General features: G+C 42.2%; 1 protein-coding gene across 2 annotated transcripts in view; it reads left to right on the plus strand.

Moving 5' to 3' along the window:
• The first annotated feature begins 688 nt into the window (after positions 1 to 688).
• The window catches only part of fancl (FA complementation group L), an 88,856-nt gene continuing 77,842 nt past the window's right edge, over positions 689 to 11,702 (plus strand). The window contains exons 1-2 of one of the 2 annotated variants that reach the window (XM_043696041.1): positions 740 to 773; positions 905 to 1,027. The gene's annotated coding sequence lies outside the window, so the exon portion shown is untranslated. Of the gene's footprint in view, positions 774 to 904; positions 1,028 to 11,702 lie in introns of both variants that reach the window. The other variant, XM_043696040.1, reaches the window with a different exon arrangement.

Raw genomic sequence — 11,702 nt, forward strand, 5'->3', positions numbered from 1 at the left:
TAAAATGTTTAGGTGCCATATAAAGACTAGGTGGTATTAACTTGAAATAAACAGTCGTTAATGACTGGGTTTTCCCGATGATAAAAGTTTAAATCTAATAGCAAATTGCAGGGACGTTTCTACTTATTCAGTAATTATAACATTTCTGATGCTGATAGACACCATAACCTTGATCAAAAATGCTCATTTAACCTAGATTTAATAATAAGGTTGTTATTATTTAACGTCCAACTGCCTGCCTCAATATTTGCGTACCAAACACAAAAAAAACAATTAATTTGATTTCTCTAGTAGTAAATTTGCTTTGACATTATAGCTGCAAATGAGCACACATTACAGAAGAGCATTTAGTGATTAAATTCTCTTAGGATGAAATAGCATTTATCTCCCAACATGGCTCAATGTAAGTACGATTTGGAGGTGCCGGTATTGGACTGGGGTGTACAAAGTTAAAAATCACCCAACAGTTTGGAAAATAACCTAGTGTTGTGTGATTTTTAACAATGCAACTACAGTGGATTCGGAACGGCGGAGGTTGTGATTGGATGAACAAAGTATCTGGTGTGACTGGCCTGGAACCGTAACGTCTGTGATTGGTTGGATGTGGCCAGCGTTCTGATTGGATTGGTCAATTGTAGCCACAGCTGTGTTTGCGATTGGCTGGAATAGACAAAGTCTGTGATTGGCTAAAGAAGGCGCGGGCCGCGACATTTGTGAATGACCGTCCAGCGGTGCACTTGGGAGAAGTGAGATTCAGCTAAAGGACGGAACAAGTGAGTATGTGTTCGGGAATTCACTTCAACCAGCAAATATTGTGTTTTACCGGCACCAAAGTAGAGAGTCTGAGAAGTCTCTAACCGGCTGTATCCGCAGCGCTGAAAGATCTGTTTATTTATGTATTTAGAAATCGATGAGTTCATGGTTACTGAACATTCCTGTGCTTAACTGCTGTCAACTTATCGTGGCTCTGGCCTTTCAAGATGTGTTTGGTGGCTCAGTGGATGGTAGACCGTCCTCATGTCAGTAGGTAAAGGGTACAACTTCTATTTTGAGCTCGAACTCAGAGCCGTATTGAGGCAGGTCTTCCACCCTTGCTATTCCTTGAATGTTCCTGATCCACCAATGTATCACTAAAACAGACTATCTGGTTATAATCATAGTGCTGTATTTGAGAATGTTGCTCCTTACATACAGATGCGTTGCCATATTCTCCATGCTGCAACAAGCACTACTGGGTATTTTCAGATTTTTGTTTTTATTTCAGATTTTCTACCTCTGCATTTGTTTTAACTTATGACCTAAAAAGGACAGTCAATTCAGGACTGAGGGTGTTGTACTTAAAGGCATGCATTTGAAATTAGGTAAATGAACCTGTAGCGCAGATTGAAATTGGCAGCTATGATGTTGTCGCTATCACAGAGATATGGCACCAATGGGATCAGGGCTGAGAACTAAATATCCAAGGGTACATGTCCAATTTAAAGGATAGGCAGGTGGGCAAAAGGGTCAGGATTGTCTTGTTAGTAAGAAATTAAATTAAATTGATAGCAAGAAGGAATGTTGAGCCAGAAGGAGTAACGTCCATGTGAGTACAGTTGAGGAACTAACACGAGTCAGAATGTGGAGAAAAAAATAAATCAGAAGATAGAAAAGGCATATAAGAAATGTTTACAATAATCATGGGGGACTTCAATATACAAGTGGACTGGGAAAACCTGGTTGGTAGAGATCTCAAGAAAAGGAATTTGTGGAATGTATACAAGATGGTTTTCTGGAGCAGTTTGTGATACAGCCCACTAACTTATAGACTGTCCTGGATTTCGTGACGTGTCATGAGGCAGCCTTGATTAGGGAGCTGAAATGAAGGAACCTCTTGGAAGCAGTGACCATATTTTGGTAGGATTCATCTGCATTGTGAGAGGGAGAAGCTGGAATCCAATGCACTGGTAAAGGTAGCTACAAATACATCAGTGAGGACCTCACCAGACTGGAAGTGTAGTCTAGCAGAGAATGTGGTTCAGCAGCAATGACAGGAGTTTTCTGGAAGCACAACAGAAATTCGTACCAAGGCACAAGAAACACACTAAGTGGTGGATGATGCAACATTGGCTGACAAGGGAAGTCAGGGGCAGTATAAAAGCAAACAATAAATATACAATCTGGAGAAGATTAGTGGAAGCCAGAGGATTGGGTAGCCTTTTAAGCAACTATCAAGTGAAAAGCAATAAAAGGGGAGAATATGAAATATGAGTAAGCTAGCTAGTAATATAAAAATATTATGAGTTTGTTTTTAGATGTCTGAAAAACATTGGGCCACGGAAAATGAGGCTGGTGAAGTAGTAATAGGGACCAAAGAAATGGCAGAGGAACTGAATAGATATTTTCCATCAGTTTTGACAGTGAAGACACTAGCAACATACCAGAACTTCAAGAAAATCAAAAAACAGAAGTGAGTGTAGTGGCCATCACTAAGGAGAAGGTGCTGGGATAGCGGAAGGGTCTAAAGGTGGATAAATCACCTGGACTGGTTAGACACACGGCAAGGTTCTGAAGGAGATAGCTGAAGTGATTGTAGAGTGATTGGTAATGATCTTTCAGGAATCACTGGAGTCAGGAAGGGTCCCAGAATAGTGGAGCATGGCTAATGTAATACACTTGTTTAAGAAGAAGAGCAGGAAAATCGACATTTCAGGCAAAAGCCCTTCATCAGGAATAGAAACAGGGTGCCTGCAGAGTGGAGAGATAAATGAGGGCAGAGGAGATGACCTGAGGGTTGCAGTGAGAGAAAGAGACTCACTGAGATTCTTGTAAGCTTCCACATAATTCCTATAATGTGGTGACTAGAACTGAACGCAGTACTCCAGTGTGGCCTTACCAGTGTCTCATACAGCTGAAGTATGACCTCGTGGCTCCAAAACTCAATTTCCCCTGCCAATAAACACCAACACACCATATGCTGCCTTAACAACCTTATTAACCTGGGTGACAACTTTCAGGGATTAATGCACTGGACACTGAGATGTCTCTGTTCATCAACACTGCCAAGAATTTTACCATTAGCCCTCTACTCTGCATTCCTTTTTTTTTTCTGAAGTGAACTACCTCACACTTTTCCGCATTAAACTCCATTGCCACTTCTCCGCCCAGCTCTGCAACTTATCTATGTCCCTCTGTAACCCATAACATCCTTCACGACTTTCTACAACTCTGCCTACCTTAGTGTCATTTGTAAATTTACTAACCCATCCTTCTATGCCCACATCCAGATAACTTATAAAAACGACAAACAGCAGTGGCCCCAGAACAGATCCTTGCGGCACACCACTGGTAACTGAGCTCCAGGATGAACATTTCCATCAACCACCACCTCTGTCTTCTTTCAGCAAGCCAATTTCTGATCCAATTTGCTAAATCGCCTTCAATCCTGAAACTCTGTATTTTGTGCAATAGCCTACCTTGTGGAACATTATCAAACTCCTCACTTAGGTTCATATACACCACATCAACCACTTTATCTTCATCCACCTGTTTTGTCACCTTCTTGAAGAACACAATAAGGTTAGTTAGGCATGACCTACTCTTCACAAAACCCTGTTGACTGTCTCTAATCAAATTATTCCTTTCCAAATGATTATAAATCCTATTTCTTATAACCTTTTCCAACACCTTACCCACAACCAAAGTAAGGCTCACTGGCCTATAATTACTGGTGTTATGTCGTCTCTCCTTAAGGGAACAACATTTGTTATCCTCCAGTCTTCTGACACTTCTTCTGTTGACAATGATGACATAAAGTTCAAAAGCCAAAGACTCTGCAATCTCCTTCCTGGCTTCCCAGAGAATCTGAGGATAAATCCCATCTGGCCCAGGGGTCTTATCCATTTTCAGATCTTCCAAAATCACCAAAACCTCCTCATTGACAATCTCAATCTCATCTAATCTAGTAGCCTGTATCTCCGTATTCTCACTAACATTGCCCTTTTCCAATGTAAATACTGACAACAAGTATTCATTAAGTGCTTTCCCTCTATCCTCAGATTCCACACACAACTTTCCACTATGATCTTGGTCCTAATCTTACTCTAGTCATTCTCTTATTCCTAATATACCTATAGAAGGCTTTAGGGGTTTTTTTTGCTCCTATTCGCCAACAACTTCTCATGTCCCCTCCTGGCTCTTCTTAGCCCTCTCTATTGATCTTTTCTGGCTAACTTGTAACTCTCAAGCCCTCTAACTGAGCCTTCATGCCTCATACTCACATAAGCCTTCTTCTTCCATCTCAACTTCTTTAGTAAACCATGGCACCCTCTCTCGACAACTACCTCCCTGCCTGATAGGTCTCTCCTATTCAAGGAACCGCAGTAGCTGTTCCTTGAATAAACTCCACATTTCAAATGTGTCCATCCCCTGCAGTTTCCTTCCCCATCCTATGCATCCTAAATCTTGTCTAATCACATCGTAATTGCCTTTCCCCCAGTTATACCTCTTTCCCTGCGGTATATACTTATCCCTGCCCATTGCTATTGGAAATGTAACTGAATTATGGTCACTATAGCCAAAGAGCTCACCTACCTCCAAATTTAACACCTGGACGGATTCATTCCCCAGTACCAAATCCAATATGGCATCTCCCCTTGTTGGCCTGTATACATACTGTGTCAGAAAACCCTCCTGCACACATTGAACAGAAACTGATCCATCTAAACTACTTGAACTATAGTCAATGTTGGAGAAGTTAAAGTCCCCCATAACAACTACCCTGTTACACTTGCTCCTATCAAGAATCATCTTTGCTATCCTTTCCAGGACATACCTGGAACAATTCAGAAGCCAAAAGAAAACTCCTAAAAGGGTGACCTCTCCTTTCCTGTTTCTAACCTCAGCCCAAACTACCTCAGTGGATGAGTCCTCCCATGTTACATCAGCTGCTGTAATACTACCCTTGATTAACAAAGCACCCCCCACCTCCTTTACCATCTTCTCTGTTCTTCCTGAAACATCTAAATACCAGAATCTGCAACAATCATTCCTGTCCCTCCTCCAGCCATGTCTCTGAAGTGGCCACAACATCGAAATCCCAGGTGCCAACCTGTGCAGCAAGTTCACCCACTTTATTCCGATGCTTCTGGCATTGAAGTCCGCACATTTCAAACCAACACCCTGATTGCCGTTGCCCTCTCGCGACCTTCTAAACCTATCCCTGACCTCACTACCCTCAACCTCCTACACTGGAACTACAATTCAGGTTCCCATCCCCCTACAGCATTAGTTTAAAACCCTCCGAAGAGCATTAGCAAATTCCACCCCCAAGGATGTTGGTACCCATCTGGTTCAGGTGAAGACCATCCTTTTTGTTGAGGTCCCACCTTCCCCAGAAAGAGCTCCAATTATCCAAGAATCCAAAACCCTCCCACCTGCACCATCCTTACAGTCATATGTTGAGCTCTGCTCTCTCCCTGTTGTTTCACTAGCATGTGGCACAGGCAACAAACCAGAGATCACAACTCTGTTTGTTCTAGCTCTAAGCTTCCACCTTAACTCCCTGAATTTCTGCCTTAGATCCCCACCTTTTCTTCCTACCTATGTCATTGGTACCTATGTGGACCATTACTTGGGGCTTCTCCCCCTCTCCCTCAAAGATCCCGAAAACACGATCAGGGACATCACGAGCCCTGGCACCTGGGAGGCAACACACCAATCGTCAGTCTCTCTCGTTCTCACAGAACCTCCTATCTGTCCCACTAACTATGGAGTCCCCAATGACTAAAACTCTTCCTTATCCCCCTTCCCCTCTTAGCAACAGGGAAAGGCTCTGCACCAGAGACCTGTGGCCTACTGCTTACCCCGGTAAGTCCTCCCCCCCCCAACAGTATACTTGTTGCTGAGGGGTATCACCATAGGTGATCCCTGCACTGCCTGATTGTTCCCTTTCCCACCCCTGACGGTAACCCATCTACCTTCTTAATGTGGCTGTGGACTAATTACTTCCCTGTTACTCTTCTCAATTACCCCCTCCACTTCCCTAATGATCTGAAGTTCATCCAGCTCTAGCTCCAGCTCCACTTCCCTAACGCAGTTCTCGAGGAGCTGGAGTTGGGTGCACCTGGTACAAATGAGGTCAGCAGGGACACCAGAGGTGACCCTTATCTTCCACATACTGCAAGAGAAACATTCAACTGCCCTAACCTCAATTCCCACTATCCTGAATTCCCAAATAGATCACTGAATATATGAAACACAAAAGAGAAACACTTGTCACCTTACCAACCAACGCACAGAACATCTTTCACCAGAGATTCTTAGGCAAAGGCCTCCCTGTTACAAACCTGTCAGCAATCTTCAAATTGATCAATGTAGAAAATCGCAATTATAACCACTTTTTTTACAGGACTGAATGCCATTTTCTATAGTTTAAATGCCATGCGGGCACCTTGGCAGCTCCTGTGAAAGGGGAAGTGAGGAAGTAGGGTGAGAGATGGCACGAGTCCAAGTAAGTGGAAGCGTACTTAGAATAGGATTAGAGGTGGGGGGGAAGGTTGATTCAGGGTTTGTCAGGTGGAGAAACTGGTCTAGACAGGTTGGGGGATGTAGTCCCAACCTGGGTATCAGTTTAGTGTTGGTTTGCGAGGTGGGTGTCCATTCTGGGACAGTGCTGTGTGGTGGGATGTTGAGGATTAGTGAGAGTGGAGTTAGATGTTCAAAGGTTGAGAATTAAGTTCATTAATTACCTTGGGGTTAGAATAGGCTTTTAACCTTTCCTGGGTAACTATAAAGCTTAAGTGAGTCAGAACCCTCCAAAGTCTCTGAATATAAGGATGTTTTCCAGAGAGTTTCAGGTGCAGGGGAATTGTCCATTAGAATTTCCAGTGTTATGGCAAATGCCTCAAAATCAGTTGTGTGTCAAGAATTTTGCATGGTTCCAGCACACAACTCAGTCCAATTTCTCTAATGATTCTCTAGCTGTCGGAATGTCTGGGCGTAATAACCTATATTAACCATATGCGTTGCATCTGCCTAACCTAATAACTTCACACTTCTGTTGAACCAGGAAGCCTGATTCTGCTGAGGGCATTGCCAGTAAATGATTGACTGTCACCTGCTGTATTGAGTTTAAGCAGGCACAGTGCACGCTCTTTTAGTTCACAAGGAACAGGGTCCTGTGTATAATTTGTGCATATCACTTCTAGTGCATGCAAGTACGCTAAATTGATTGTCAGTATAATTCTTTCACATCCAGAATTATCTGTGGTGGTGCTACTGAGTCGTTGTTATTGATGTACATTGAATTCTCCAACTTGCATATGTTCTGATCCCTTGCAGCCTTTGGCTCTTTAGAACCATTCAAATTCATCAACTTGATGAGAAGGTGATGGGAAATGTTGGGTTTACAACAAGAGGTTTCTTTGCCAATATTGACCTGCTGCCCTGAGATCCATAATTGGTTTTCAAAGCTAGACAAAAGCTGGAATACTGCCGATTTTGGATATTCTAAAACAAAACAAAAAGTGCTAGCAATACTAAGCAGGTCAGGCTGCAACAGTGGAGAGGACAGAATTAAAATGTGTCTGTTATAAGGGTGCCAGTGAGCGAGGAGGAATGTGGGCCAGATAAATGATAGTGCTCAGGGTAAGTCAAGTTAGGTCTGAGAATTTGGAGACTGGAAGGTGAAGTTGTCAGGTTTGGCAGCAGCGGAGAAATGTCAAATGCTTGAAGATTTTGGGGTGTGGGAAGATGTAGGTTGGGAAGAGATTTGGTGTCAGGGTAGTGGCGGATGAAGAATAGATCCATACAGTCTGGAAATAGACCCTTCACTCCAACTTGTCCAGGCTGACCAAGTTTTCCAAACTAAACTAGTCCCGTTTACCTGCGTTTGACCAATATCCCTCCAAACCTTTCCTATTCATGCACTTTTAAATGCCTTTTAAACGTTGTAATGTATTTGCATCTACCATTTTCTCTGGCAGTTCATTACACATATGAATCACACTCTGTGTGAAAAATTGCCCGTCAGGTCCACTTCAAATCTTTCTCCCTAAAATTATGCCATGTAGTTTTGAACTCCCCCACCTTACAGAAAAGACCTTTACTATTCACCTTATCTTTGTCACTCATGATTTTAGTAGGTATTGGAAGGTTGGGGAGGAGGGAGGGGTAAAGAATAGGTTTTGGGAGGCAGAAGGTAGAATAGGTGTTAGGATGTGGGAGGGTGGTGTTAGGTCAGGGTCTTTGAGATATTGGTGGCCTCAGTGGGGTATAATTGCGGAATGTATGGTGTCAGTTTAATAGTTATTTAGGAGTTACACTAAGTATTTAATTACAATTTTTGAGAAGATTTGTAGCTCAGGTTGGTAAGTATGTAAGTTAGCTTGCTGAGCTTGAAGGTTTGTTTTCAGATATTTCATCACCACACTAGGTAACATCAGTGAAAGTCTCTGGTGAAGCGCTAGTGGTATGTCCTGCCTCTTTATTTATAGATCTTGGTTTCTTAAGGTGGGTGATGTCATTTCTGGTTCTCTTTTTCCAAAGGAAGGTAGATAGGGTCTAAACCGATGTGCTTATTGATGGAGTTCTGGTTAGAATGCCATGCCTCTAAGAATTCCTGAACACCATCAAAGACACCAAGATAGAAAAGGACGAAATAATGGTCTCTTTTGACGTTACAGCCCTTTTTACATCAATTAACGTTGCCCTGGCCAAAGAAACACTGGCATCACTACCACAACCAGGACCACAAACAGCAGACAGCACCAACGTCATGAGCAAAGATAACATCCTCAACCTGGTGAACCTGTGCCTCACTACCCACTTCACATTCAATAAGAAAACCTACAAACAAATCGATGGAACACCCATAGGATCACCAGTATTAGGGCTCATAGCAGAAGCAGTAAAGCAGAGACTTGAACAAGCTGCCCTCCCATTACTCTATGCTACTCTCTCCCCACCCCCACCCTCCTTTAGCTTATCTCTCCACGCTTCAGGCTCTCTGCCTTTATTCCTGATGAAGGGCTTTTGCCCGAAACGTCGATTTTGCCTGTCCTCGGATGCTGCCTGAATTGCTGTGCTCTTCCAGCACCACTGATCCAGAATCTGGTTTCCAGCATCTGCAGTCATTGTTTTTACCTCATTGTTTTTGCCCTCCCATTTATCCAACCTAAACTTTGGGTCCGCTACGTCGATGACATCTTTGTCACAAAACGGAACAAATTAGAGGAATCATACAACACCATCAACAATATCCTGATGGGCATAAAATTCACAAAAGAGGAGGAGAACGCCAACAGACTCCCATTCCCAGATGTGACAGTTTAACATATAGTTAATAGAGAGCTTCAAATTAGCGTCAACAAAAAAACAACACACATGGACCAAATACTTGACTTCAGAAGCAATCATCCCAACACCCATAAACGGAGCTGCATCGCGACATTATTTCAATGAACTACATCACAATGCAGCACCCACGAACTACATAAAGAAGAAAAACATACTCAATAAACACAGTCTGCCAATTCCTTAGAAACGAACCCAAACAAGCAGACACTACGCAACCAAAAACTATAGCCACATTACCTTACATCAAAGACATATCAGAAATGACTTCCAGACTACTCGGACCCCTTGGCATAATGGTAGCTCACAAACCTACCAAAACACTTAAACAGTGACTAATGAACCTAGATACCACCAGCAAAACTAACATCATTTATAAGATACCATGAAAGAACTGTAACAAACACTACCTCAGACAAACTAGCAGGAAACTTGCCACCAGGATACATGAACACCAACTAGCCACCAAAAAACACGACCCACTATCACTAGTTTCTATACATGCAAACAGACAAAGACGGACACCACTTTGACTAAAACAACACATACATCCTAGGACAGGTGAAACAAAGGCATGCACAAGAATTCTTAGAGGCTTGGCATTCTAACCAGAATTCCATCAATAAGCACATCGACTTAGACCCTATCTAAGTTATGTTGGAAAAGAAAGGAACAGGAAATAACATCACCCACCTTAAACCAAGACCTATAAATAGAGAGGCGGGACATACATCCAGAGACTCTCACTGATGTTACATAATATGGTGACAAAATGTCTGAAAACAAACCTTCAAGCTCAGCGAGGTAACTTACATACTTAAGTATTTAATTGTATACTTTTCCCGAGTAACATAATTAACTGCAGAATTACTTAGCTCCGAATTCTCTGATTTTAAACAGATATTTTTGGAGGGTTCCAGGTTTAAGGGAATTGCCCAACAGAATATTCAATTTCCTGGAAAATTCCCTTGGATTCAGCTCCGATGAGGATTCTGCCTGGTCTTCGTGCACAAATCCTATTTATGTTGCAGAAATGACTGCCTGGCCATCGGAAAATCTGACCCAGATCTGAAAGCTCCTTAAAGAAATTCAATAATTTGGTCAGATATAAGCTGCTCTTATTGACCCAGTCCTGAGTTTGATGAATGAGCCTTTATTCTTCTAGATTTCTTATGTCTTCCATCATTAATGTTTCCAGCACGTACCTCCCCCCACCCCAGACTCCTGTATTGAGGCCAGGTTCACAAGTAATTTGAAGTTGGATTCCTTCAAAATGGTTTAACTATAATGCATTCACAATTCTTATGTTCTATTTCATTAGTATGTTGCCTGATTGCAATGCATTTTTAAAATATATTTGAGAGACTTTGTGATCTCAACCAATTCCACCAGCATCCTTTGGATGTTTTGATTATAAGTTAACAGAGTCTTTCACAAACATAAGGAGCAATCTGAGTCTGTTGTCGCTGCCTTTTCATAAAGGTTCAGGCTTGACTGGATAAAATCGTGCTATTGGAAAATGAGAAACCAGAGATTAAAGGAACAAACATCATGGAAGTTGCTTGCAATATGTTAGTTGTTCCTTGAGTCCCATGAGCAACATGTACTTCTCTGCTTCTTTAACCTACTCTTGCACACCATCCCAACTGTTAAAGTTTGTCTATCTCCAATGGTGAAAACCTGTTGGATACCTCATGCTCCATTGATTTCTATTTCTTTCTACTTTCTTTACCTGACGCATTGACTACAGCCTATCTATTATTGCTTGCTGGTCTACCTCTCACATGTAGGTGAAGACAACCTCGTGGAACATCCCTTTTAGACACTTTTTTTTCTTGGTTGTGTACAGTGTCCTGTGGAGCTAGTTAGTTATTTAGTCCAAAAATGTATTTCTTGAGGGAGTCACTTACTTGGCATTAGAAGGCATATCCCTTTGGATTCTTTGCAGATCCAAGATGACCCACATCCTGTGTGTCACACATTCAGGAAGCTTAACACCCACATTGACATCTTGATTCCAGTCAGTTTAAAAAGTCTCAATTTTTTTTCTTCTAGACTTACCTTTTACTTCCTACTGTCAAAAGCTTACTCCAAGTCTCTAAATATAATACATTTTAACTTTGTTTTAAAGTTAATTATGTGCAGTATAACCTTCAAGGTCTGTCCTGAAGGGAGAAATCTGAACTTTACACAAAAGGCAAATCCAGTTTCTACTTCATTCTGAATTAGTGGTGCTGGAAGAGCGCAACAGTTCAGGCAGCATCCGAGGAGCAGTAAAATCAACGTTTCAGGCAAAAGCCCATCATCAGGAATAAAGGCAGAGAGCCTGAAGGGTGGAGAGATAAGCTAGAGGAGAGTGGGGGTGGGGA

The sequence above is a fragment of the Chiloscyllium plagiosum genome, chromosome 9, assembly GCF_004010195.1.
Source record: "Chiloscyllium plagiosum isolate BGI_BamShark_2017 chromosome 9, ASM401019v2, whole genome shotgun sequence".
Classification (NCBI taxonomy): domain Eukaryota; kingdom Metazoa; phylum Chordata; class Chondrichthyes; order Orectolobiformes; family Hemiscylliidae; genus Chiloscyllium; species Chiloscyllium plagiosum.